The 25,826-nt window shown below is 39.9% G+C and overlaps 1 long non-coding RNA gene across 2 annotated transcripts in view; it reads right to left on the minus strand.

The window, feature by feature from the left end:
• LOC309844859 overlaps positions 1–20,954 on the minus strand; it is a 123,515-nt gene extending 102,561 nt beyond the window's left edge. For both annotated transcript variants that reach the window (XR_014300935.1, XR_014300936.1), the window contains exon 1: positions 20,732–20,954. This is a non-coding gene — a long non-coding RNA (uncharacterized lncRNA). The remainder of the gene's footprint in view (positions 1–20,731) is intronic.
• Between the last annotated feature and the right edge of the window lie 4,872 nt (positions 20,955–25,826).

Consider the following 25,826-nt stretch of genomic DNA (forward strand, 5'->3'; position numbering starts at 1 on the left):
TTTAACAGAGAGAGAGAGAGCAGGAACACAAAGCAGGGGAGTGGGTGAGGGAGAAGCAGGCTCCCTGCTCGGGAGCCCTATGTGGGGCTCGATCCCAGGACCCTGGGATCACAACCTGAGCCGAAGGCAGATGCTTAAGCAACTGAGCCACCCAGGCATCACTAGCATATTATTTTCATTAATGATCCAAGGATTCTACCTGCAATTCTCTACCCTATACCAAAATTATTGAATACTCAGAACAAAACAAAAGGAATCCTCTCCTCTAGTATACTATGGAGAGACCCTAGGCCAACATCAAATAAAATCTGGAAAAGAAAAGGGCAGAGAACAGATTCATGAGTCCTAAGAATATTATCTTTGTGTATTAACTTATGAATGAATCAATGTATTAACTTAAGGATGAAAGTGCAGATAAGAATATCCTGTATTGAGTGAGCTTTGATTCTTAGCATTAAGAAATACCACAGTGCACATTAAAAAGCAAAACAAAGAAGTTACTCTATATTTTTAATAGAATTAGGATGAAAAGGCTCATCTTTCTGGGTGGGATGTTTTAATATGAAGTCTGGTTTTTCTAAGATTTTGAGATTTAGTATAATTGCTGGGAGCACAAATCCAGGAAAATATACTAAGATTGGGCCTAATCCACACTGAATTCCTATATATAACTAATTTCTCTGTAATTTTTTTTTTAAAGATTTTATTTATTTACTTAACAGACAGAGATCACAAGTAGGCAGAGAGGCAGGCAGAGAGAGAGGAGGAAACAGGCTCCCTGCTGAGCAGAGAGCCCGATGCGGGGCTCGATCCCAGGACCCTGGGATCATGACCTGAGCCGAAGGCAGAGGCTTTAATCCACTGAGCCACCCAGGCACCCCCTCTCTGTAATTTTTATACAAAATTTTTCAGACATTAAAAACTTTCTGTAAAATGGAGTTCTGCAAATTGAACCACCTCTGTCCCCAGATTTATACTGTACGAGATGAAATGCTATATGATGACAGCTATCATCATGGGGGGCATGAGATTAGGAGAGAGAAGACCTGTGCTATCCCAGGGGATCTCCTTCATGGATTTTCTCCTCTGACCTTGATCCTGTGATCTCTCACACAGTCCCCACTTTTTCTACCCAGTCCAGGCCCCACGTCCACTGTAGCAGAACTCATTTTATTCAACCACTTCAGCAAAAATGTTATCAACTCTTTGAACCAAGCTCCTGGTGTCGAGAAGTGCTGCTGAGGAAAGATAAACCATGCAATGCTAGGGATGGATGGAGCTGAGCAAGTGTACAGTTTCCTCCCTCACCTAGGACTTCTGGGTTGACCTGGGATGTCTCTGAATGATCCTAGTCAAGGTGCTCACTTGCTCAACACCCGTGTAGAGAGGAGTTGCTTTTGTGCAACACAGCCCAGCACGAGAATTCATTCCCAGGTTCGCAGATCTCTTCTCTAACTAATTCAGGTGATATTAAATAGGCTGAAATGTCATTACAATCTACATTCAGTGATCTTAATAATTACAAAATATTCCATTTGGGGGGAGTGCTGGTAACAATTGCAGAGGGAAAGAGCTGGCAAATTCGGTCATCAACGTCATACAGTAAATTGACAATTCCTTTTATGTGGCTGTCACAAACCGCATGTTAAAATGGACCTCCGCAGAAAAGTACTGAAAAGCCAAGCTGTGGTTTGAAAGTACCTGTTTATTGATGTTTAAAGCTGGCCTGTGCTTGCTTCAGCAGCACATACACTAAAACTGGACTGATACAGAGAATAATAAGCATAGGACCTGCACAAGGACAACACACAAATTTGTGAAACATTATGTATTTTTTAACTGGAATTTAGATAAAAACTTTTTTAAAAAAAGAAAATTTTCCAGTTTGATAAGAGTAAAATAGGAACGAAAGGGAAGGAAAGGAAAAAAGCAAGCAAGCCAGCCAGCCTAAGCATTAGACTTCCAGTTTGTTTTGGGGTCTTACCATTGTTTGTCCTTATAAACAGTGACAGGTGTGAAGGAGTAAATGTCACGGAGCTATTTAAACACACTCACAGGGCTCCTTTTCCTTTCTGATGGGCAACAGAGAAAATTACTTTCTATTGCTAGCACTTGAGATTTCACAGTTGTGTCCCCCCTTCCCATAAACCATTAATAATTTTTTGTTAGATTGCATAATTTATAGTATCAGTTGTGAATGCATAATGTAATAGTATATACTGAAGGGTAGTCTTCCTTCAAATAGGTTACTGAAAATGAAATAAATACCTAGATTAAATTTCCATACTAGGAAGAGAGAAATGAAATAATTTGCTGAGTTGCAAAAATACGTAATAGACATTGTGGAGGTAATCTAAGTTCTAAAAAATTACCTCATTGTTCTAGTCACATCAGATGGTTTCATTCTGAAAGCAATCCCTCAGAAAAATGTTGTGATAATTACTGAACAAAAATATTTTTTTTAAAATGAGTTGAAAAATAATCTCTCTAAATATTAATAAAATGAGGCCAAATTAGTTTATAACTTACAGTGTGATGCGGAAAAGTGACTGTATTTATTTTAGTGTCTGCTCTTGTGAAAGAAGGGGCCACAGAATCTTAAAATACAATGTAAGACCCGGAAAATTTTTGTTTATCTAAACTTTAAGAAAAAAGATTACCAGAGGATTACTTCAATTTCTAGAAATTTGTTGGTACTTCTAGAGATTTATTTGTAGATTTTCTGCAGTTGTAAGAAATGAAATTCATGTTTCCTATTAAGAGGCATCTACTAAAATGACTATCTGTTTTTTCCAAACAACCATCTGCTCCTTTCTTGGGCCTACTATAAATCAATAACATTATTTAGTATTTCTCCTTTTGCTATGATTATCATATTTTTCATGGATCCAAACCCCTTATTTTACTAAACTGTTGTCTTCCTGAGAAACTATCAAACTTCAACTGTGGGATTGGTCCTAGACCCCATGGGAATCCCAAATAGAATTTTAATTTTCTGTAGGCACCAGGCACCATTTGTCATTTATTCCTCCAAAATGATTCTGTTTTAATTACAGTAACAGGATTATGTTTATCAGGATATGTGTTATCTACTTCAGTGGAAGCTTACTTTTTCCCCATTAGAAAGGGAAGAAGACAGGAGTAAAGCAAGCAAAGAGATGGAAAAACTATGTCAAGGACAGACAGTGGTGAAATTTAAGGTTGGGTTAATGACTTTGATGCTTTTAAAATAAGCATACATCGAAATCAGTAGGGGAATCTGATTTGTAAAAGTAATAAGTTTTGATGACATTTATAAATGAACTCCATAAAATTCTTCTTTTTAGAGCCACTTATGATCTTTTGAGGCTGTTTTTGATACATACATATTTTTATTTACACTTTCCTCATAGTAAATGTTTTAATACCCTCCATTAGGTTAGGAGATGCTCTTAAACATACAAAACACTTTTGCCTAGATTGTTTATTTAATGTGACTTGCAGAAAGTGTAAATCATGAACTATTTGGTGGTTTAACATTTTCCCCTTATTTTGAGGTACTAGTAAATAACACTAACATCATCATCACCATAATTAATACCCTTTAAGATGGAACTCTAGGGGAAAAAATTAAATGCTGAATTTATCTAACTTTTTTACTCTTCCTAAACGTCAGGCTGATTTACAAAAGCTTAGTAATTTTGCTGATGTCTGTCCATGTCTATAAATTCATTCCATTTCTAAATTTAGAGATTCTTTGCTAACATGATTAAAATATTTCCTAATTTGTTCTCCTCATCTTCTTTGGGCTGTGCACAAAATAAAAGGACTACAAACCCAAGCCAGAGAACTCATTCGTAACCTTGATAAGCTTCCGTAATGCTAATGTTGTTTTGATAGAGAAAACCACAAGTAATGCAAAATAGCAGCCTCCACTCCCCAGTACAGGTGTGTAATAAGCGCATATAATTAAGCCAAAGATACATAATGGTTTGTTGTTGGATACGCATTTACAACAGCTGACTACGCTCTTAATGTGTGGTTCATGAGTTAGGTAATTTTCTTATGTCTCCTCTCCTTGAACAGAATATTCCTCATGGACTCATATACAAAATGATTCTGTGCCTTTTATACAGTAGATTCCCACTGCTGCCTGTAATTTAGCGTCTTTGCCATATCAGCATTACCTAAAGATGATTAAAAAGAGCATGTAAATTCACAAACAAGTCATTTTATTCTTCAACTTAAATAATTTAGAAATGCCCCCCAAAAGGAAAGTTATCAAAATGTAAGCCTTTCGACATGGTTTCCATCTTAGTGAAATATATCAAGCGTGCATTTAATCACTGTTATGCATAAAATATGGTTTATGGCTCTGCTCTATATATCACATAAACTTCTTTGTATATTATGAATCTCAGTCCTTTAAAGGGCATAAAGCAAATAGGAAACACAAGTAAGGGTTTTTAAAAATCCGTACAGATACAAGCAACCGTGCATAAACTACTTGTAGTTATTTTTAATTCTGTACTTCCACTGAGGTTTTTTTTTTTAATAATGCAAAACACATCCACACATATATTTATATAGTCCTGGGGTTTTGAATTGGGCAGACTAAAAATAAGAATGATGATTCTATACTAATAGTGCGTGAATTTCTTAATTTTAAACACTTTTCATCCTTTTTCTCCTTTCCACTGGGATCCCATAAAACATGATACTGTAAAGAAACATTATCCTACAGGCATAACCAAGGTGAGGCTTACTGTTTTGTACTGGAAATGGTCAAAAGAGTCTACCTACTGAGATTGATAATGTGGAAAAAAATAGATAATGTAAATTTGTTTTTTATTTTTAAAAAGGTGATATCTCACACACATATTGAACTATAGTGTGTGGCAAAAATGGTCAGGATAATATCTGAACTCAATAGCATTTTCCCATAAATTACTGTGTAGGTACCATTAATCATTGTATTCAAGTACGATGTATGGCCTGCTTAATTCAGTTGGTTCTGATTTGCACATCATTTCAAAGAAAGCAAAAAAAAAAAAAAAAAAAAAAACTAGAAAAGTTTTACTTTCCACATTAGCTACACAGCTCATCCTCTTCTAGTCATATATCGGGACAGAAGTAAATAATCAACCTGATTTCTTTGGTTGACTTTTAAAGCCCTGTTTGCAATTAATTTTAGGCAAAAACATTACTTTAATTAAGTGTTTAGCATGAGGAATGGAATGGAATTCAGTCCCAGTATAGTCAGTTATTTCCATTGTGGTGATTGTTATTTTGATACCTCACAAAATAAACTAGTCATTACCCCCTCTTCTTGAGTATCTGTGAATGCATGTGTGACTGTGCCCTGAGTGTGACTGTTTATATGTATGTGTGTGCGCACGTGTGTGTGGGTGTGTGAGAGAGAGAGAGAGAGAGAGAGCGAAGGGGGCAATATGTCTTCATCCTATATTTGTGGTTAATATAAGAGGCATGAAGTGTTAAGTTTCTTTCAAAAACAGAAATCACCAAAAGGGAACTCCCATACTTTTCCATCACCATGGAAAAATCCACCACTGTTTCTAGCCTCTCTCTTTCTCCTGTTTTCAAAGACCACTGAGTTCAGATGTGTTCTGGTTCCCATTTTCCCCTTTTCATTCTCTAAGAGTTTGGTTATTCCTTAATGTCAGAGTCTCCTTTACTCTCTCCCCAGAAATTGTGTTTTTAATCTCTCTCACTAAAGGACTCTTTCCATCAGCACTCAAGCATATTCTCATGTTGGTCAGATAAAAAAAATCCACCCGACTTTAAATTTCTCTCCAGGCTACCCCTTGTATTTTTCCCCCCTCAGCATTTTCTTTTTTTTTTTTTTTCTTTTTTAAGATATTATCTCTTTGACAGGGAGAGAGAGATCACAAGTAGGCAGAAAGGCGGGCAGCCCCTCAGTATTTTCCACAAAAAGTGATACTATCAATAACTTAGCAGCTAACTATGATCCAACTTCAGCCCCTACCTTGTCACCAAACTGCCCTTAAAACTAAGCTTCTTCCTTATTCTACTGAGCTATTTTGCATGCGATCTTCTTCATCAATGTGGAAAATTCCAAGAATGGCTGAGCAAGGTATCTGATACTGGAATATTTAAACTCTAACTATATTCTGCAAAAGCCAGGCTAAGCAACAACTGCTGACAAAGACAAATACCATATGATTTCACTCACATGCAGAATTTAAGAAACAAAACAAAGAGCAAAGGAGGGGACTTGAAGAGAGGGAGAGAGAGAGAGACTAAGAATCAGACCCTTCAGAGAACAAAACTGATGGTTACTGGAGGAGAGGTGGAAGTGGGGATGCATGAAATTGGTGATGGGGATTAAGGAGGGCACTTGCTATGATGAGTGCTGGGTGTTGTGCAGAAGTGATAAATGACTACATTGCGTGCCTGAAATTCGTATTACACTGTATGTTAACTACCTGGAATTTAAACAGAAACTTAAAAAAAAAAATGACCACTGAAAGTTAGGGTGAGACACGTAAACGTCAAGCAACAAGAAGTTCACAGACACAGTTTTGTCCTTGGCAGAGGCCTCTTCATTTTGTCATTTTTTTTTAAAGATTTTATTTATTTATTTGACAGAGAGAGATCACAAGTAGGCAGAGAGGCAGGCAGAGAGAGAGGAAGGGAAGCAGGCTCCCCGCTGAGCAGAGAGCCTGATGTGGGACTCGATCCCAGGACCCCGAGACCAGGACCTGAGCCGAAGGCAATGGCTTAACACATTGAGCCACCCAGGCGCCCCCATTTTGTCATTCTTGAAGGATCAGGTGGGAACTTTCTCAAAGTTTCTAGCAGATGCCAAGAATGCAAATTTCATTTCAGATTAAAATCAGTAAGCATAAATACTGATATAAAATGAAGACTGATACCAAAATAAGAGTATTTCTATTACAAACTCATTGTATAAAGACCAGAAAATACAGATTTAGGAAAAAAAAGTTCACATGATCTGTCCTTCAGCCATTCATCACTATGGTTAACTATGTTTTACTTTGAAACCTATGGTTTTAAGTTTTAGCTATGTGAAAATGCAAATATAAAAAAATTTTAATAGCATTGTATGTTGCAAATGTTTTATACCTTGCTTATTGATTGGATAACTAATATATTTGAAATATTTTTCTATGTTAAAGATTCATTTTTATAACTTTTTATTATGTTGCTAATATATTTTAAAATGGAATAATATTGTCAGTAGAAAAGTATACATTATCCAGGTTTAACAAGTATTGATATTTTGTTATATTAGCTTAGACTGCTTCAGAATGACATCACAGATAGGGCTGAAGGCACTTATTTAGCTTTCCCCAATCTTTGTAACCTCCCTTACTTCCTTTAAGTGTAGATTTTCCACTTGTATTTTAATTCTTTTACTATATGTGTATGCATCCATAAAATATATAGTGTAGCTTTGTGCTTTTAAATGTATACAATTGATTCTAGGTTTATGTACCTTTTTTATACTTCTTGCTTTTCTTGTTAATCCTGTTTTTTGTTTTGTTTTGTTTCATTTTGTTTTGTTTTGTTTTAAGACACAGAAGGAGGAGGGGTAGGGGTAGAGAGAGAAAATCTTAAGCAGGTTTCCAAGCCCAGTGCTGGAGCCCGATGTGGGGCTCTAATACATGACCCTGAGATCATGACCTAAGTGGAAATCAAGAGTCAGACACTTACCCAATTGAGCTACCTGGGCACCCCATTAATGATATTTTTGATGTTTGTGTTAACATATCAGGATTTCATTCATCTTACCTGACTTAGAGTTTCTAGTTATGTGAATAACAGATGTTTCTACATCATTTTAATCGATCGCAGAGTATAATAAATTTAAGTGTACCACAATTCCGTAAACCATTTCAGTCTTTAGATTTTATACAAATTTGTGTAATACTATGTAAATCTTCTAAGAATATGTTTATAGCCTTACCTTTGGTTACACCTTTCATTGCTTTCTTGCTGAGCCAAAAAGTATACATATCTTAAATTTTTCTCTCTATATTTCCAAATTATATATATATAAAAGTATATAAATTTATGACTCTATTTTTACACTTATAAAACAATGAATAAGAATACATTTTCTTTTCCAGTTTGTTGTATGACAAACAGACTTATAATTTTAATTTTCACCTACTTGATTATTAAAATATAGCCTCTATCTTCCTTTTTAGTCACTTGTATATCTTTTGTAACTTCTTTGGGTATGTCCTTTGTGCATTTTTCTATCTTGTGACCTGTTTCTTCCCATATATTAGGATAATACTTATAATCTCTTTGCCCTACTAACTATGTATCATTAAGAGTTCAGAAATTCAATGATTTTTTTCCCCATCTTTTCTACCTTGGATATACCATCTTAAAAGCTGTTTCCTCACACCTTAAAAACCCCAATTTTTACACGAAATGTTCATCTCTTTTCATAATGTTGACATTTGAGGACCTCTAATTCATTATACCTGAGGCCAATATAAACATTATTTCCTTAGCTTTGTATTTGTTGGGTAATTCAGAAAGGATCCAGGTCAAGGTTAACTACTGAGGAAGGTAGGAGTTCCCTCATCATTTTTTCACAGCTTACTAATTATTTGTGAAGACTCTGAAGATATGAACCTGGTATTTAACCTTCTATCAGGGGAGCAACTCTTGAGAGCCAAGGAAACCAGCTACCAGGAGGTCTTGAGCACATTTCGTCTTGACCCCTTTACTCCCATTCTGTACATGCCTTTGGACTGAGAAACTTAAATAATAATAATTTTGAAAACGTAATATTTTGACATAGATAGCTTTCATGTTAGAGGAACAATTTCATAGCCTTTTTTCCTGTCTTCCTATGAGAGGGATTCAGACACAAGGAAACATTTCACTTCTCTCTCAGTCCAGTAATTGCCTCATAATTTTTCAGACAAATCAGTTTATGCCTGTACATAAACCTGTCCACTGCTGAGGATTTTCAGTGTATAGAAAAACTGAAGAAATTTTTCAGAGGTAGAAGTGCCCTTTGGAAAATCAGTGGCCTTGTGACCTGTTAAAAAAATTCAAAAAGATGGAGTTGGGGTTTTAGTTGATCTTAAAAGTTTTATCAGTCATAGAAGAGCCTGAGAAGGCAGCAGAATAGGAGGACTGTAAACTCACCTCATCCTGCAGATACAACTAGGTAACATTCACATCAGTGTCGATAACCTAGAAACCAACCCTAAGACTGGCACAACAATCTCCACAATAAAAGGGAGAGAAAAAGCCACAGTGAAGAGAGAGGAAGGGTGGAGACAGTGGGGAATTAAACAGACCGTGGCCATCCATGGGGGCTGGTGAAGCCAGAGACATGGAGAAGGAAGAGAAACAGACTATCCCAATATGGAGTTCATGTGGGAAAATGAATCCTCTCAACATTTGGCTTTGAAAGAAAGAGGGGCCAAATTTCATGAGTTCTTAAAACCAGTTCTTTATGGCCTAGAACTTTAAAAATCAGCAGGACCGGCTCTGGGAAAGCCTGAAGGACGCAGGAAGCTGAGTCCCCATCCTGAGAGAGATACCATGACAAACAGCCTGTGGAGATACAGCAGAGAAGCAGCAGTTGGAGAACAGCCTGGGGCATATGAGAAAGAGAGTGGTTTACTCATTCTGGAGCATGTCCCACCAGGGCAGAGGCAGGGATCATGGAGGGACTTTTCTATGAACAAAGGAGCTGGCATAAGCCATCTCCCTCCTCCATCCCTCAGCATAAACATGGTCACCTGCAGGAAAGAGCCCAGTGAGGGAGGGAGGGCATTCACTACCTAACCGCTTACTCCAAGCCCCGCCCCCACACTTTGGCAGAACAGCTTCTCCCAGTCACGTCTGCCTCAGTCTTGGCCCTGCAAGTCCCCCGAGAATACCACTGCAAACCTTGCCAACACCGCATCTCCCAACCTGAGTGCTTTGCAGGGTTTTGGTCCCTGAGGCAGTGGTAGCAGTGGTGGTGAACCATGCAGAAGCATGAGCTGTACCTTGTTAAAAATGTGCACCCCATTCTGGCTGGGGACCAAACACTTCCCACGACAGGCAATGCCTCTGCAGATGACTGGACTAAAGGAGAAAGCAGCCAGGACACAACAGCAGAACACATGCAACCCTCAAAGAAGACAGTACCTAAAGCTCCAGGTTCTGGTGAACAGGGAACACTGCATTGCTGGGCATTAGAGGATCTCTTTTTAAAGCCATTAACTTTCGAGAGTGGGAGACATAGCTGACTTCTCTAACACAGAAACAGACACAAAATTAGACAAAATGAGGAGACAGAGGAATATATCCTATATGAGAGAACGGGACAAAACCACAGCAAGAAATTGAAGCAAAGCAAATAGAATATGCCAGATAGAGAATTTAAAGTAATGATCAGGGATGCCTGCATGGCTCAGCTTAAGCAGCTAACTCTTGATTTCTGCTCAGGTCATGATCTCAGGGTCATGAAATCAAGATCCTGTGCTTTGCACAGAGCCTGCTTGGGATCCTCTCCCTCTCTCCTTGCCCCTCCCCTGCTTGGGCTCATTCTCACTCTCTCTCTCTAAATAAATAAAATCTTTAAAGTAATGATCAATTTTAGTATATGTGCTGCCGAAGCGAGCACTAAAGTAATGATCATAAAGATACTCACTGGACTTAAGAAAAGAATGGAGGACATCAGTGAAATCCTTAAAAGATAACCAATCGGAGGTGAAGACCACAACAAATGAAATTAAAAACACACCAGACGGAATAAATAGCAGGCTAGAGGAAGCTAAGGAACAAATTAGCACTCTGGAAGAGTAGTGGAAACAACCACAAGTACCAAAATAGCAGTAAATACACAACTATCAATAATGATTTTGAATGCAAATGGACTAAATGCTCCAAAAGACATAGGATGACAGAATGGATTAAAAAAAAAAAACCCATCCATAAGCCTTGTATAAGACTCATTTCAGACCTAAAGACATATGCAGATTTTTAAGTGAGCAGATAGAGAAACATTTATCATGCAATGGATATCAAAACAAAGCCAGAATAGCAATACTTATATCAGACAAAATGGACTTTAAAGCAAAGACTATAACAAAAGACAAAGAAGAACACTATCTAATCATTAAGGGGACAATCCAACAGGGAGATACAGTTGTAAATATTTATGCACCGAAATACATAAAATAGCTATTAACAAAAGGAAAGGAAAGTAACTGATAATAATACAGTAACAGTAGGGGGTTTTAATGCCTGACTTACATCAAGGGACAGATCAGCGCAACATAAAATCAGTAAGGAAACAGTAGCTTTGAATGACATACTGAACCAGATGGATTTAACAGGTATAATTCAGAACATTCCCACCCTGGGGTACTGAGTGGCTCCATCAGTTAAGCAGCTGCCTTTGGCTGGGTCATGATCTCAGGGTCCTGGGATCCATCCCTATGTCAGGCTTCCTACTCTGTGGAAAGCCTATTTCTCCCTCTCCTATGCTGCCTTCTCCTCCCCACCTCCCAACTGTGTGCTCACTGTCAAGTTAAGTAAAAAAACAAAACAAGGAACAGTCTACCCTAAAACAGCAGATTACATATTGTTTTCAAGTTCACATGGAACATTCCCCAGAATAGATCGCATAGGCCACAAAACAAGTCTCAAAAATCAAGAAGATTGAAGTCACACCATGCATCTTCTCTGACCGTAAGACTTTGAACCTAGAAATGAATCCAAGAAAAAATCTGAAGAGATCACAATCAGGGAGGTTAAATAATATGCTACTAAACAATGAATGGGTCAACCAAAGAAAGCAAAGAAGAAATGAAAAATTACATAGAAATGAAAATGAAAACACAATGGTCTAAAGTCTTTGGGATACAGCAAAAGCAGTTCAAGGAGGAAAGTTTATAACCATACAGGTCTACCTCAAGAACAAGAAAAATATTCAATAAACAACCTAACCTTATACTTAGAGGAGCTAGAAAAAGAAGAACAAACCAAACTCAAGAACAGGAGGAGGAAGGAAATAATAAAGATTAGAGAAGAAATAAATATATAGAAACTGAAAAAAACAATGTAACAGATCATTGAAACCAGCAGCTGGTTCTTGGAAAAAAATTACCGAAATTGATAAACCCCTAGCCAAACTCATAAAAAGGGGAGAGAGGGAGAAGTAGGAAGGAAGGGAAGAAGGGGACTCAAACAAAATCAGGAATGAAAGAGGAGAAGTAACAGCTGATACCACAGAAATACAAATGATTAGAAGAGAATATTATAAAAAAGTACATGCCAACAAACTGAACAACCTAGAATAAAGGGTTAAATTCCTGGAGACATAAAGCCTATCAAAACTGAAGCAGGAAGAAATAGGCCTATTAACCAGCAATGAAACTGAATCGATAATCAAAAAATTCCCAACAAATTAAAGTCCAGAACCAGATAGCTTCATAAGCAAATTCTACCAAATTCTACCTTTGAGGAGGAGTTAATACCTATTCTTGTCAAACTTTCCCAAAAAATGGGAGAGGGAGGAAAATTTCTGTATTCGTTCTATCAGGACATCATCACCTTGATACCAAAACCAGATAAAGACATCACAAAAAATGAGAACTACAGGCCAAGATCTCTGATGAACATAGATGAAAAATCCTCAACAAAATACTAGTAAGTTGAACCCAACAATACATTAACAAAATCATTCACCACAATCAAGTGGGATTTATCCCCAGGAGGCAGGAGTGGTTCAATATTTGCCAATAAATCAATGTGATATGTCATATCAGTAAGAGAAAGGATAAAAATCACATGATCATTTCAACAGATAATAGAAGAAGTGTTGACAAAGTACAACATCCATTCAATATAAAACCCTGTGCAAAGTAGGTCTACAGGGAACATACATCAGCATTAAAGGTCCTATATGAAAAACCCACAGCAAACATCATCCTCAATGGGGAAAAACAGAGAGCTTTTCCATTAAGGTCAGGAACAAGACATGGATGTCCACTTTCACCACTTGTATTCAACACAGTACTAGACTCCTAGCTACAGCAATTACACAACAAAAAGCAATCAAAGGCATACAAATTAATAAGGAAGATGTAAAACCTTCACTATTTGCAGATGCTGTGACACTATATATAGAACACCCCAAAGACTCCAGCAAAAAACTACTAGAACTGATAAATGAATTCAGTAAGGTAGCAGGATATAAAATCAATGTACAGAAATTCATTGCACTGCTATATATGAATAATCAAGCAGCAGAAAGAGAAATTAAGAAAACAGTGATTGGCCCCCATCCAAAGTTGAAGGTTTAAACAAAGTAAATGAATGGCTTTGGGATATCTGATATTACATATTTAATACACACATAAATATATTGAAACATGCAATGGTACTTACATCTGCCCATGTATGTTTTAAACATATATTTTGTTAGATATGTCATATCTATCAACAGAAATAGTTAAGTGTAGTCACAGAGGTACATTTAAGAAACCTTGGCTTGAGAAGCAAAGTCAGAATGCCATCAGTGCTAAAGAATCTGTGTGTCCACTTCTCAGCATCAGGATACACAAATCTTTAAATCATTCAAGACAGTTCATTTTCTTGTTCCTATTGATCTCTGGAGATGGTGGTATCTTGGACTCCTTTGGGAGAATAATATGATACCTCTAACTGTTCCCCTATGCTTGGGAAGAGAATCCTTGGAGACATGAAAATTTTCTTAAATACATTTCTCTCCCTTTTTAAGTGAAAAAGCTCTCCTTACTCTCCAAAGTAAACTCTCCATAATTCAAATTTAATAAAAAATTGTCTAAGTTCAAAGCTGAGGGCTACTGAATTGTCCTTCCCTCCATGGAAGCTTTAGCCAGTAAAGAAAAATAATCACCACCCTATATCAATCTCAGTTTTCATCAATTTTGATTATGGAAGATCCTTAGTAATGCATTACTCACAAAAATCCCACAACTTCCCTTGGTCAGCTGTCATGTGGCAGATCTTTAGATTTCTTGGGCATTGTTCCAATACCAGGGTATGAACAGAGGAGCCAAATCATAAGAAAGGCATATCTTCATATGAGGTGAAAGACTTACTAATAATTAACTTCAAGAGCCTGTCTAAAAATCTAGTGGTCTGTCAGTCTCTAGAATTGTCCAAGCAAAGGCAGAATGATCTTACACTGAGGGTGTTGTAAGAACACTCATCAGTTAAAAAGTTGAGTGGGACAGCACTTATATTACCTTCCACTATAAGCTTTTATGACTAAATGGATCAATTATTTTAAACTTTTCTTATGAAAGCTAGCTATCTTGTATTTCTTCAACAATCCCAGTTGTCATTTAAAAATTTTTCCAAATTATTTGCATATATAATATAAATTTATAACATATACATATAACTGATAAGCAGCATTTAGCAAACACTATATATTTGAAGTCACAGACTTAAAATATTTGATAAAGGACCAAGAATACTCAATGGAGAAAAGACATTCTCTTTAATAAATGGCACCAGGAAAACTGGATAATCAATATGTAAAAGAATGACTCTAGAATCTATCTCACACTACTCACAAAAACTAGTTCAGAGTAGATTAAAGACTTAAGTGTAAGACCGGAAACCATAAAACTCATAGAAGACAAAAAAACCTTTTTGTTGATCATTTTTTGGATAGGACATCTAAAGCAAAAGCAACAAAAAGCAACAAAAGTAAAAACAAACCAGTGGAACTACATTAAACTAAAAAGCTAGAGCACAGAAAAAGAAATGATCAACAAAATGAAAAGCACAACCTAGGGAATGGGAAAAAATATTTGCAAACCATGTATCTGATAGGGGGTCAAAATCCAAAATACATAGAGAAATTATAAAACTCAATAGCAAAAACCAATCTGATTAAAAATGGGACCTGACTAGACATATGTATATATATATACATATTTCTATGTATACACATATATTTATGTGTATACACATATAAATATATATACATATACATATTTACTTACTTACTTATTTATTTTTAGCACGAGAGTGTGCATGCACACCAGCGAAGGTGAGAGAGGAGCAGAGAGAATCTTGAGCCTGTTCCAGTCAGCACCAGCCTGTTGCAGGGCTCTAATCTCACAACTGGGAAATTATGACCTGAGCCAAAATCAAGAGTCTGATGCTTAAACTGAGCCACCCAAGTGCCCCCCAAACTTCTTTTTTCCCTGTAAGTAAGCTCCATGCCTATGGCAGAGCCCAACACTGACTTTGAACTCACCACCTCAGATCAAGAGCTGAGCTGAGATCAAGAGTTGGATACTCAACTGACAGAGCCTCCCAAGTGACCCCCAAATAGACATTTTTTAAGGTAGATATACGAATGGCCAACAGACACACAAAAAAAGGTGATCAACATCACCAATCTTTAGGGAAAGGTGAGTAAAAACCACAGTGAGATACCATCTTATGCCTACTACAAGGACTATTACTAAAAGGAGGTAACAAATGGTGGAGACAATGTGGAGGAAAGAAAACTCTTGTGAACTGTTAATGGGACTGTGAATCTGTTTTAACTTTATAGCATAGTCTTTTCTTTTTTTTATAGCATAGTCTTTTGACTGTACCTTCTTTTTTTTTCATTTTTTTAAAATTTAAATTCAACTAACTAATATATAATATATTACTGGTTTCTGAGGTAGAGGTAAGTGATTCATCAGTCTGGGTAGGGGTCACCTAATCAGGTAAGTACTTAAGGGGGACTGGGCTCTTCTTAAAATCAGGAAGCTCCATCTTGATTTTTTTTTTAAGTAGACTCCTTGCCTAGCATGGAGCCCAAAACAGGGCTTGAACTCATGACCCTGAGATCAAGACCTAAGCTGAGTTCAAGAGTCATACGCTCAACCAACTGAGCCACCCAGGTGCCCCTGCCATTTTGCTGATCTTGAAGGAAAAAACTTCATGTTGTAGAGGGAGTCATGTGGCAGGAAATGACAAGTAGCCTGTAGGAGCTGAGAATGACACCCCCCCACCCACCCACCGAAGCTGGCAGCCACTAATCTATGGAGAATTAGTCCTACAACTGCAAGGAACTCAATTCTGCCAACAATCTCATGAGTTCTGAGGAGGAAACCAAGCCACAGTGACTGCAGTCCTAGCTAACTCCTTGATTTCAGGTCCCTGAGATCCTGAGCAAAGGACCCAGCTAACCTAGCTCCTGACCCAACGAAACTGTGAGCTATTAAGTCAGGGATGTTGTAAGCAGCTAAATATATGGCAATTTATTAGGCAGCTATAGAAAACTAAATACAGCCACTCTCCAGTTTCACCTGGAAATATCCTACCATGTACCAGGACCTGGTTTAAATGTTTATCTCTTTCATGTTTGCCCTGATTTCCCCCACCCAAAAGTTATCTTTCTCTAAATTTCTACAGGACGTCTATTTCCCCTTTGTGGCACTCCCCACTTTTCGTACAGCCATTTGTATAGATCTTCGTTCTCCCTGGGTGTAAGTTCTGTGAGACCAGAGATAGCCTTGCCATCACATGTATGCATTATATTTTGTACAATTACTGAAACAACTACTCACTTGTCTTCGGGTCATTACTGCTCAGGGATCTAAGAGTTAAGCTTCAGGCTTCAGCCTCACACTCATTTTCTAGTGCTTCTGAGCAGCTTCACGTGACTTAGCCTAAGTACAGAATTTGGTGACCTAACCCTCCCTCAAACCATCATCCAAAAGGCTAATTCTTTTGTCAAAGAGTCAACAACGTGTAAGTTCGACATATTTAAAATCCAGAGTTGAAGGTCATCAGACACAGATTTCAGAGTGGGGAAATTTACAGATAAGCCAGGTAACGCTTGGAGCCCCCGGGGCAGGGCTGGCCTGCTGCCTGCTGGACAGACGCCAGGTTTGGGGCAGCCAGTTGCTCTCTCCACACGTGTCACTTCCTTTTTACTAAAACCGCAGCTTCTCCCACCTGTGTGTGCTCACGTGGATTTAAATAAGAAATAACCAGGAACCCAGGCTCGGAAAAGAGCTTCCCCGGCAGTGGAAGCATTACGGCCAGAGTTGGTTAATTGAAATCATGCATCGAACTAAGTTGCCACTCTGATGCGATCTGACAAAAATGATCATAGGATAAAATTGCCTCTTGCTGATCCCCACCTATCTTCCATTTCAACTTGCAGCCAGATTGAAGCAAACTGCTCCAATTTACTGCTCCCGACCTGCTGATAATGGACACTTTGCCGTGCACTCTCCCTTCATTACCGCTCAGGTCAGGGCTGTTAACAGGGACTCTTGCCACTTTTGACAGATAGTCACTACCAAGATGAATGGCGGTAGCCACATGACCACTTAGAACTGGGCCTTCCCTCTCCAGCACCTTCAAAATGCCTTTAAAAAGAAAAAAAATAATAAAAATAAAAGACCGCACTTCACTGTTTAACTCTTTATTAGCTAGGAGAATCAATAGAAACCAGGCAACTGTGACCTCGTGATTCCTTTACTGTAGAGCCGCAGATATTCCAAAGAAATCATTTAACAGCATTTTAAAATGAAAGTTGCTAGTGAGGCTACCTTTGTACATTTTCCTCCACTGGGGGATGGAGACTGGGCTGTACCTGGAGTTCTCTATGTGGGGGGAGGGAGTCATTAGCCCAAAGTCTCAACTGGCTAAATCTGATCAAGAAGTGGCTACTTTTCTGAGTTAAAATTGGCTTGTTTCATAATGATAAAAATGATTTGTTAGAGCAAATAGGCTCTTTTTACTACCACAAAGACAAACGGAACCCGAGAGGCCGGTACTCTTTCAATTATTTGCAAACAGCCATTTTTGAAAACTTTTTAATGACAACATATCTAAGTTATTCTCATACTTAGAAAAAAAAGATGAGAGAGGAAGGCATACATTGGTATCTTATTTCTTTAATAGATTACACAAGTAGTGTTAATGACTAAGTTTTAAGAGCACGCTAAAGGGGAATGCAGCACACGTTTTATGTTCCTTAAAGCTCTTAACTTAATTCTATGTATAAACTATATATGCAACTGGTATAGAATGCTCTCGTTTCTAATTCTTGATCTGCTCATCATTTCTCCATTTGACCAACAGTCAAATGAGAGCTCCGAACTCTTATTAGATTTGCACTGTGTTGTCTAATTCACTCTGCCTCATGAAAGCAGATGAACTATTAAATACCATAATCTGTTATCCACCATTAAAATTAATTGATTTTTATGTCACTTTAGAACTAATGAATTATTTAGAGACAGTCTCATAAACTACAAAGCATAGCGGGAAAGCTCTTCTATTCCCTATCATTTCTAGTTAGGTTGAACAGTCCTATGCCTTCGTTAGTTTTCCTCGTAGCAGAAATCTCAAAAACATAGCTGTTTTCAATAATTACACTTCATGGAGAAGAGCCACATTTATGGAAAAGGTTTTGAAGATGTGGATGATGCTTAACATTACTCTGGGAGAGGTTTGTCATATGGACAGATATTTCCAGATTCAGTTTGGTGCTGCCATCAGGATAATATAATCGGAATGGACATGCTATTAAGCAGAAATAAAACCCTAGCAAATAGTAATAATCATAAAACTAAATATATGGGTAATATTTTATTATGTTGCCTGAAAAAAATCTTACTTGATATTTTGGTTCAAAGATTGCGTAGCTATATTACGATGATAATAAATCATGGTTATGGAAAATTTATTGTGTGCCAGGCACCATGCCAAACAATTTCAACATGCATTGTTTCATTTAATCCTTAAACGTTCCCACGACACAAGCTTTATTTTTGTCCTTATCTCAAAGATAGGGAAACTGAGGCTTAGAGAGACCGAGCACCTTGTCCCAATTCACAGAATTAACAAAAGGAATTGGTATATGAACCACAGCAGTCTCATGCCAAAGTCGAACTCCTAAATGTTCTACCCTGCTGCCTCTTTCTTCTCAATGTCACTTTATCACTTGGTGAGAGGTCATTAACTGTTCACCATTTTTATCTGTTTAATGTTTATTGAAAGATAATCCTTTCACTTGCAAACTGGTTCAGTCAATGACAAAAATTCTTGCTTTCTAGAAGTATTTTCCAATACTAGTAAAATTGCTCCGTGTAAATTTTAGGAAACTAACAAAGCTCTGTGTTTAATGGCACTCCTCGTCTCCCACTGTGACATGAACAGTGGGCAGAAGGTATCGGTAGGTCCACGTGCCCTGCAGAAACCTTGAAAAGCGAGTGAAAAGGAGGACCCAAAGCATTTAAGGACGGCTATTGTGATGAGCTCCGGCTCTTGTAAGTGATGACTCACTTTCTACACCTGAAACTCATACTGCACTGTATGTTAAGTAGCTGGAATTTAAAAACTTGAAAGACCAAGGGGGGGGGGGGACCCAAAGCATCTCAGGCTGAGTGAGGGGACCATGTATCTGCTTTGTTTGGGACCGCCCTGTGTTTTGTTCATGGTCCTGACATAATTATTAGAAGAACCCCCTTTCTATTCTCAGCATTGTCTCAGTTTGATTAATAAGCTAGAGGGCTACCACAATTTTAAGACAGAAGTTATTCCGCTTATCAGTAAATTCTGCTGTAAACCACCTCTACCATTCCCACAGAGCTCCTCCTTGAGTGAGCTGTATTTCAGATCTGCACACCGAACATCGGGAGGAGTAGATGGACCTGCTTCACCGGACTCCCTACCCTTTGCTCTCATTTGCTGGTGGTTGGCCACTGTGACTTTTTTTTTTTTTTTTTAAGATTTTATTTATTTATTTGACAGAGAGAGAGAGAGAAAAAAAGATATCACAAGTAGGCAGAGAGAGAGGCAGAGAGAGAGGAAGGGAAGCAGGCTCCCTGCCTCTCAGAGAGCCCAATGTGGGGCTTGATCCCAGAACCTGGGATCATGACCAGAGCTGAAGGCAGAGGCTTCAACCCACTGAGCCACCCAGGTGCCCCTGTGACGGTCTTTTTGATACACCAGCTTCTCTAGGCTTGAGCAGAAACAGGAGTTGCTGTGCAGGTGTTTGCAAAGGTAGTTAAAGGCCATAATCATTGGCGGTAACTAAGGGAGGCGAGCCCCCCAAATCTGGGGGCACCCAATTCAATCAGCTGAAATGCCTTAAGGAGCAGCTCAGAGGTTTCTCGAAAAGGAATTCTGCCTGCGGACCACAGTGTCACCAATGCCCAGGACTTCTCTATGGATTTCAGTCTCACTTCGCCAGCTCCTGTAATCGGAAGCTGTAAACCAACTCCTTGCACCAAATCTCTTAATACGTCCGACCTGTGGGTTCTGCCTCTCTTGTTGAACCTGACTGATACTGATACCCTAATGCCCGGTGAGCTCTCCTTCAAACCCTTTGCACACTCCCCCTGGCTCTTCCTTATGCCTGGGTCAGGCCAGGGGCTCTCTGCCTCCCCTCTCTCCTTAGCCAGCCGCCAAAGCCAGATAAATCTTCCTAGATCACTAATCTCCTAATTTTGCATCTCATCCTTTTTAAGGGCTGGTACACCCCCAAGCACGGTACCAGACACTGACGACACAAAGATAAACAAAGTATTACTTCTGTTTTCCAGGGTCTCACCCCCGTATCACTCCCGAGCCTAAAACTTGCAAAGTTCCCTCCAGTGCTTGAAGGACACGGGAAACAACCCAGCCTGGCGAAGCAGACCCAGCCGACTTCCATCTGCCTCCCAAGACTCTCATCACACAGAAGCCTAAGGCCTGAGCTTACCTGCTCCCCCTCACGGCTTCCCACGAGGCAGGGCGTTTCCCGCGTCTTTGTTTTCAAGTCCGTGTTTTGTTGTCCGAGGCGACACCGGCCTCTTTAAAGCAGAATGAGTGTCAGAGAATGGGTTCCAAAGTGGCTGGAAGGTCTGGTGACCGGAGCCCACGGAATCGTCCTTCCAGGACAGCTCTGAGAGTCACAGCGCCAAACCGGCCCATCATGGAAGCCGCTTCCGGGGCCACAATCCGGAAGACGGAGAATCCGCCGCACGGGGGGAACGAGACTTTGATCTTGGGCTCAGGAAGCTGCTGCTCGCCACCGCCACCACGTCTGCCTCTCCGCTCCGGGGAAACCAGTGGCTGGTCACGGAGAGAGCGCTACAGCGAAACCAACCTCCTCAGGAGGAACTTGCTGACGGAAAACTGGTGAAGCAGCGGGAAGGTGGCTTCCTCCTCACGTCCGCCTTCACGTCTGGCGTGAGCGCCGCGCACAGGCCCTCGGAACAGCCGCTGCCAGGGATTCCGGGAACACAAGGCGTTTAGCCTCCCAGCTGCTGGGGGCACGAGAAGGCTCGCCAGAAGGAGGTTAAGGTGAAAGCCGAGTTGCCATCCCGCATTGCCCTTCACCGTTGTTGTTCACCCACCCCGGGTAAGTATCCTCAAATAAGGATTATCAGCTTTAGTAAAAAGTCTTCGGGTCCTCAGGACGTAGCGTGATTTCTAGCCCATAGAGGTGTGTCAGATAGATATCTGTTCAATAAATGAATGAAACCCACGTTATAATTTATTTCTTTATTGACACAATCACAGTGATAAATTATAGTTTATCTTAAGTAAATCTTTTCCAACAAATTATAGGAACCGTTTGCCATATGGTGCCCAATATAACACATACATGTGGAAGACACTCGATAAACATTTCTGGAATGAATGGGTCAAAGAGCAGTGTCTGATGGGCATACCTCAAGAAGACCTGTAAAACCCGCATCAGTGTTCCTCTACGACACGCAGTCATTGGACTGTATGGTAATATTTTGCATGTTATAGAAGCCCATGATATAAATATTGCCTGTTTATATGTTTTGTCTCCTAAGAATTATTTTTATTGGGTGTCTCTTCCTCCTAAAATTGCAGCCTAGTGAGAACTAATTTTATGCAAACATGATATAATTTTTCAAATTAATACACTTCGTTTTAAAAGACTAGTGATAAGGAAGATTTGTGTAATAATCATGCTCCTGATCATTTATGTTTGCAGTGAGGAGAAAGGCAGATAAAACCTAAAATGGGAAAAGTCAGGGGCACCACTTGACATGATCGTAGTGTGACTCCTTAAAATTCACATGGTGAAATCCTAATAGCCGGATGTGATGGAATTAGGAGGTAGGGCCATTGGGAGGTGATTAGGCCATGAGGGTGGAGCCCTTTCTGAACAGGACTGGTGATTTTATAAAAGACACCCACAGAGCGCCCCAGCCCTTCCTGCTAGGTGAGGACACATTGAAAAGTCTGATACTCAAGAGGGCCCTCGCCCAACCCTAACTTGGACTTCCAGCCTCCAGGGCTGTGAGAAACAAGTTTCTGTTGTGTATAAGCCAGTCGGTGGTATTTTGTGAGAGCAAGCTGACGGGTCCAAGACACATGTCAAATATATAAAAAATGCCAGAAAGAATAGAAAGATGGCCTTTGCAAGAATGGGATAAATTCCTACGAGAGAGGCTTGCTGTTAGAACCCATTGCATCCCCCTGAAATTCATCCCCACACACATGAGGTGCTTGTCAGGCGCACACTGTGCCTCTGGAGAAACTTTGAACCAGCTGAAAAGAATGTTTCAGTATGGGACAGTTTGACGTATGTTGCATCTGTACTGCAAACGCTGGAATGAGTCACATGGTGTGCCGCCCACAGGAGAACAGGCAGTGTCTGACGTTTACTGTCTGTAACCTACCAGAATGCCTCAGATAGCCATCTATGGCTGGGTGGGTTGTTCCTGAAAAGGTTAGTGAACGGTGTTATTCCGTGTATTAAGTTAGGGATATCACTATGCTTTCAAGAAGTCTTCCCACCAGTTCCTTAGAATCCCTTCATTAACTAAACCTATTTAAATTTAATTAAAAATTATATATTTCTGGGCGCCTGGGTGGCTCAGTGGGTTAAGCCGCTGCCTTCGGCTCAGGTCATGATCTCAGGGTCTTGGGATCGAGCCCCGCATCGGGCTCTCTGCTCGGCAGGGAGCCTGCTTCCCTCTCTCTCTCTCTCTCTCTGCCTGCCTCTCCATTCTACTTGTGATTTCTCTCTGTCAAATAAATAAATAAAATCTTTAAAAAAATTATATATTTCTTTCCTATTAAACCGAAACTGCTATAACATTATGCACAAACATGTTGTGTTTGAGAAATTTTCTTTGCAGTAACTTCCCTTGTTAACATTTTCATGACCATAGACGAGTCTCACCCTTAATGCTGTAGTTTCTCGACCCTGGCATTAAGAGCATTCTGGACCAGATCAGTCCTCGTGTGGGGGGTCATTCTGTGCCTTTCAGGACGTTTAAGAGCAACCCTGACCTCTACCCACTCGTGGCCAGTCACAAATCCCTTCTTCTTCTCCCTCCACCCCACTCAATGTGGATAATCAGAACTATTTGTATTCTTGCCAGTGTCCCCTGGTTGAGAATCACTGCTTCACCTCCTTAAGGTCAAAGTTCTTGGTGATCTAGCCTTTGCTAGAAATCAGAACAACCAAGGCTGTATCTTCAAAGAATTAGAGAAAAATCCTTTTTCTTTTTTTCTTTTCCTTTCAGTAGGCTCCACAACCAATGCGGGGCCTATACTCACCACCCCGGCATTGAGAGTTGTATGCTGCACCAACTGAGCCAGCCAGGCACCCCTAGATAATCATTATTGCTTTTTGTGCGCGTGAGATGTAACCCCTGCATGGTTATTTAAATCAGTTTAAAGTGACATAAAACATGAATTTTTCCATTATTTTAGAAAGATAAATCTGAGTTGCCTGGGACCACCCCAGCCCCCATTCTTCTGCACTAGATTACTATTTAACTATAGAGATTAAAATCTTTAGAATTTACATTTCAATACTCAATTTATATTTCAATACCAAAGGTTTACTGAACTGTCTGCTTTTGATCTTCCATTAAAACTGAGCTAACTCCTGAGGGGCCTGGGGGCTCCGTAGGTTGGGCAGCTGATTCTTGATTTGGGCTTAGGTCATGATCTTGGGGTCATGATCTTGGGGTTGGCTGTGAGATGGAGCCCTGCATTGAGCCCTGAGTTAGGCTCGGTGATCAGCCGGGAGTCTGCCTCTCGCCCTCTCCCTCTGCCCCTCCCCCTGCTCCTACTCTTGCTCTCTAAAATAATCTTTAAAAACAAAGCAAGGGGCACCTGGGTGGCTCAGGGGGTAAAAGCCTCTGCCTTTGGCTCAGGTCATGATCCCATGGTCCTGGGATCGAGGCCCACATCGGGCTCTCTGCTCAGTAGGGAGCCTGCTTCTTCATCTATCTCTGCCTACTTGTGATCTCTCTCTCTATGTCAAATAAATAAATAAAATCTTAAAAAAAAAAACACAAAGCAAAACAAAACTGGGGCACCTGGGTGGCCCAGTCAGTTAAGCTTCTGCCTTCAGCTGAGGTAAGGATCCTAGGATCTTAGGATGGAGCCCTGCATCAGGCTCTCTGCTCAGCAGGGAGCCTGTTTCTCCCTCTCCCTCTGCCCCTCCCCTTCCGTTTGTATTCTCTCTCTCAAATTAAAACAGACAAACAGACAAACAAAAACTTGAAGAAGAAACTCCAACAAACAAAGACTGAGCTAACTCAGGGTAGTGAGTGTTAGTTCATCTTTCAGGCTTACATAGAAGGAAAATACCACAAAGTGTACAGGAGGTTGGACCCTATTTAAAAATAGAATAGAGATATATTTAAGTTGCATTTTCTTTGCCCTTGCTTCTCTAGCTCCAGAACTAAAGATTTGAATCTCGGGTGGGGGGAGGGTGCGGGAGGTCAGTCATCAGCTTGAACAAACGTCCCAGGAGTCAGATCATTTGACCCTTAAGGGAATGGGGCTGTTCTACTAAGGTTTTCCCTCCTGGTGCTTGGGCACATTCCAAGTTGCTCATGGTTTCATGACTGTGTTCTTGGTGGCTCTGGTTAAGACTTCCCAGCTTGCCATCCTCTCTACCTTTTTTTGCTTAATCCCAATCTCTTTGTATTTTAGGTTTCCTGTCACAAAAAAGACCTCACATACTGAATCTCTATATCTTCCTTTTAAAACATGTTCCTCTCTGTTGTTTTAGAGGAGGCCCTTGTGGTTCCTTTTTCATCCATTTTCAATTACATAGACATAATTATATCACATGAGTACAAGGAACCTGTATTTTTTTTTTTTTCAGTGCTTCCTAAGCGAAGTTGGGGCTCAGCAGCACAAACATTCCCTAACTGCGGCCTGAGAGCACAGCCAGGAGAATGGGAGGACAGTCAACCAAAAACTACTGAAAATTTCCTTTGTTTGTGCTGGAGAGTATGTCATAATCACTGGCCACAAGGAGCACACCTGAATGACCCAATTCCTTCCTTTCAGCCCTTATAAAAGAAGTTCTTTACTGTTTGTGTCCTGGGCTAAAGTAGTCTATGATTTCCTGGATTCCCCATATTGCTTCCTGGCAGTGGTTAACATTCCAGCAAGTTCCTTATCGCTGTGATAATTCCCACAGTCTCCGGGCCTGGACTGGGTGGGGAGTGATCTGTCCCCTGACACTGAACGCAGCTGAACCCCTGAATCCAGGTGTGTTTAACGTAGATCCCAGGCAGTTACTAAAAGGATCCACAGGAAACCCTGGGGTTGTGCCGTTCACACTGAGGCTCTTCCGATCCACTTCATCACCCACAAAGCCAGTCATGGGCCCTTCGTGGAACCCATCATGTGGACTGGCTCCATGCAGAAGGCAAGGGATCAAGTCTGTCTTCAACTCGTCTGGTCATCTCAAGGAGTGATGAGACTAAGCGTGGATCCAGAGGGAAACGAAGCTGGAGGTTAATACAGTCACACACACACACATACCGGCCATCTATTGCTTTTATGCTTTTCAGAGT

The sequence above is a fragment of the Mustela nivalis genome (genome assembly GCF_964662115.1).
Source record: "Mustela nivalis genome assembly, chromosome: 12".
Taxonomy (NCBI): Eukaryota; Metazoa; Chordata; class Mammalia; order Carnivora; family Mustelidae; genus Mustela; species Mustela nivalis.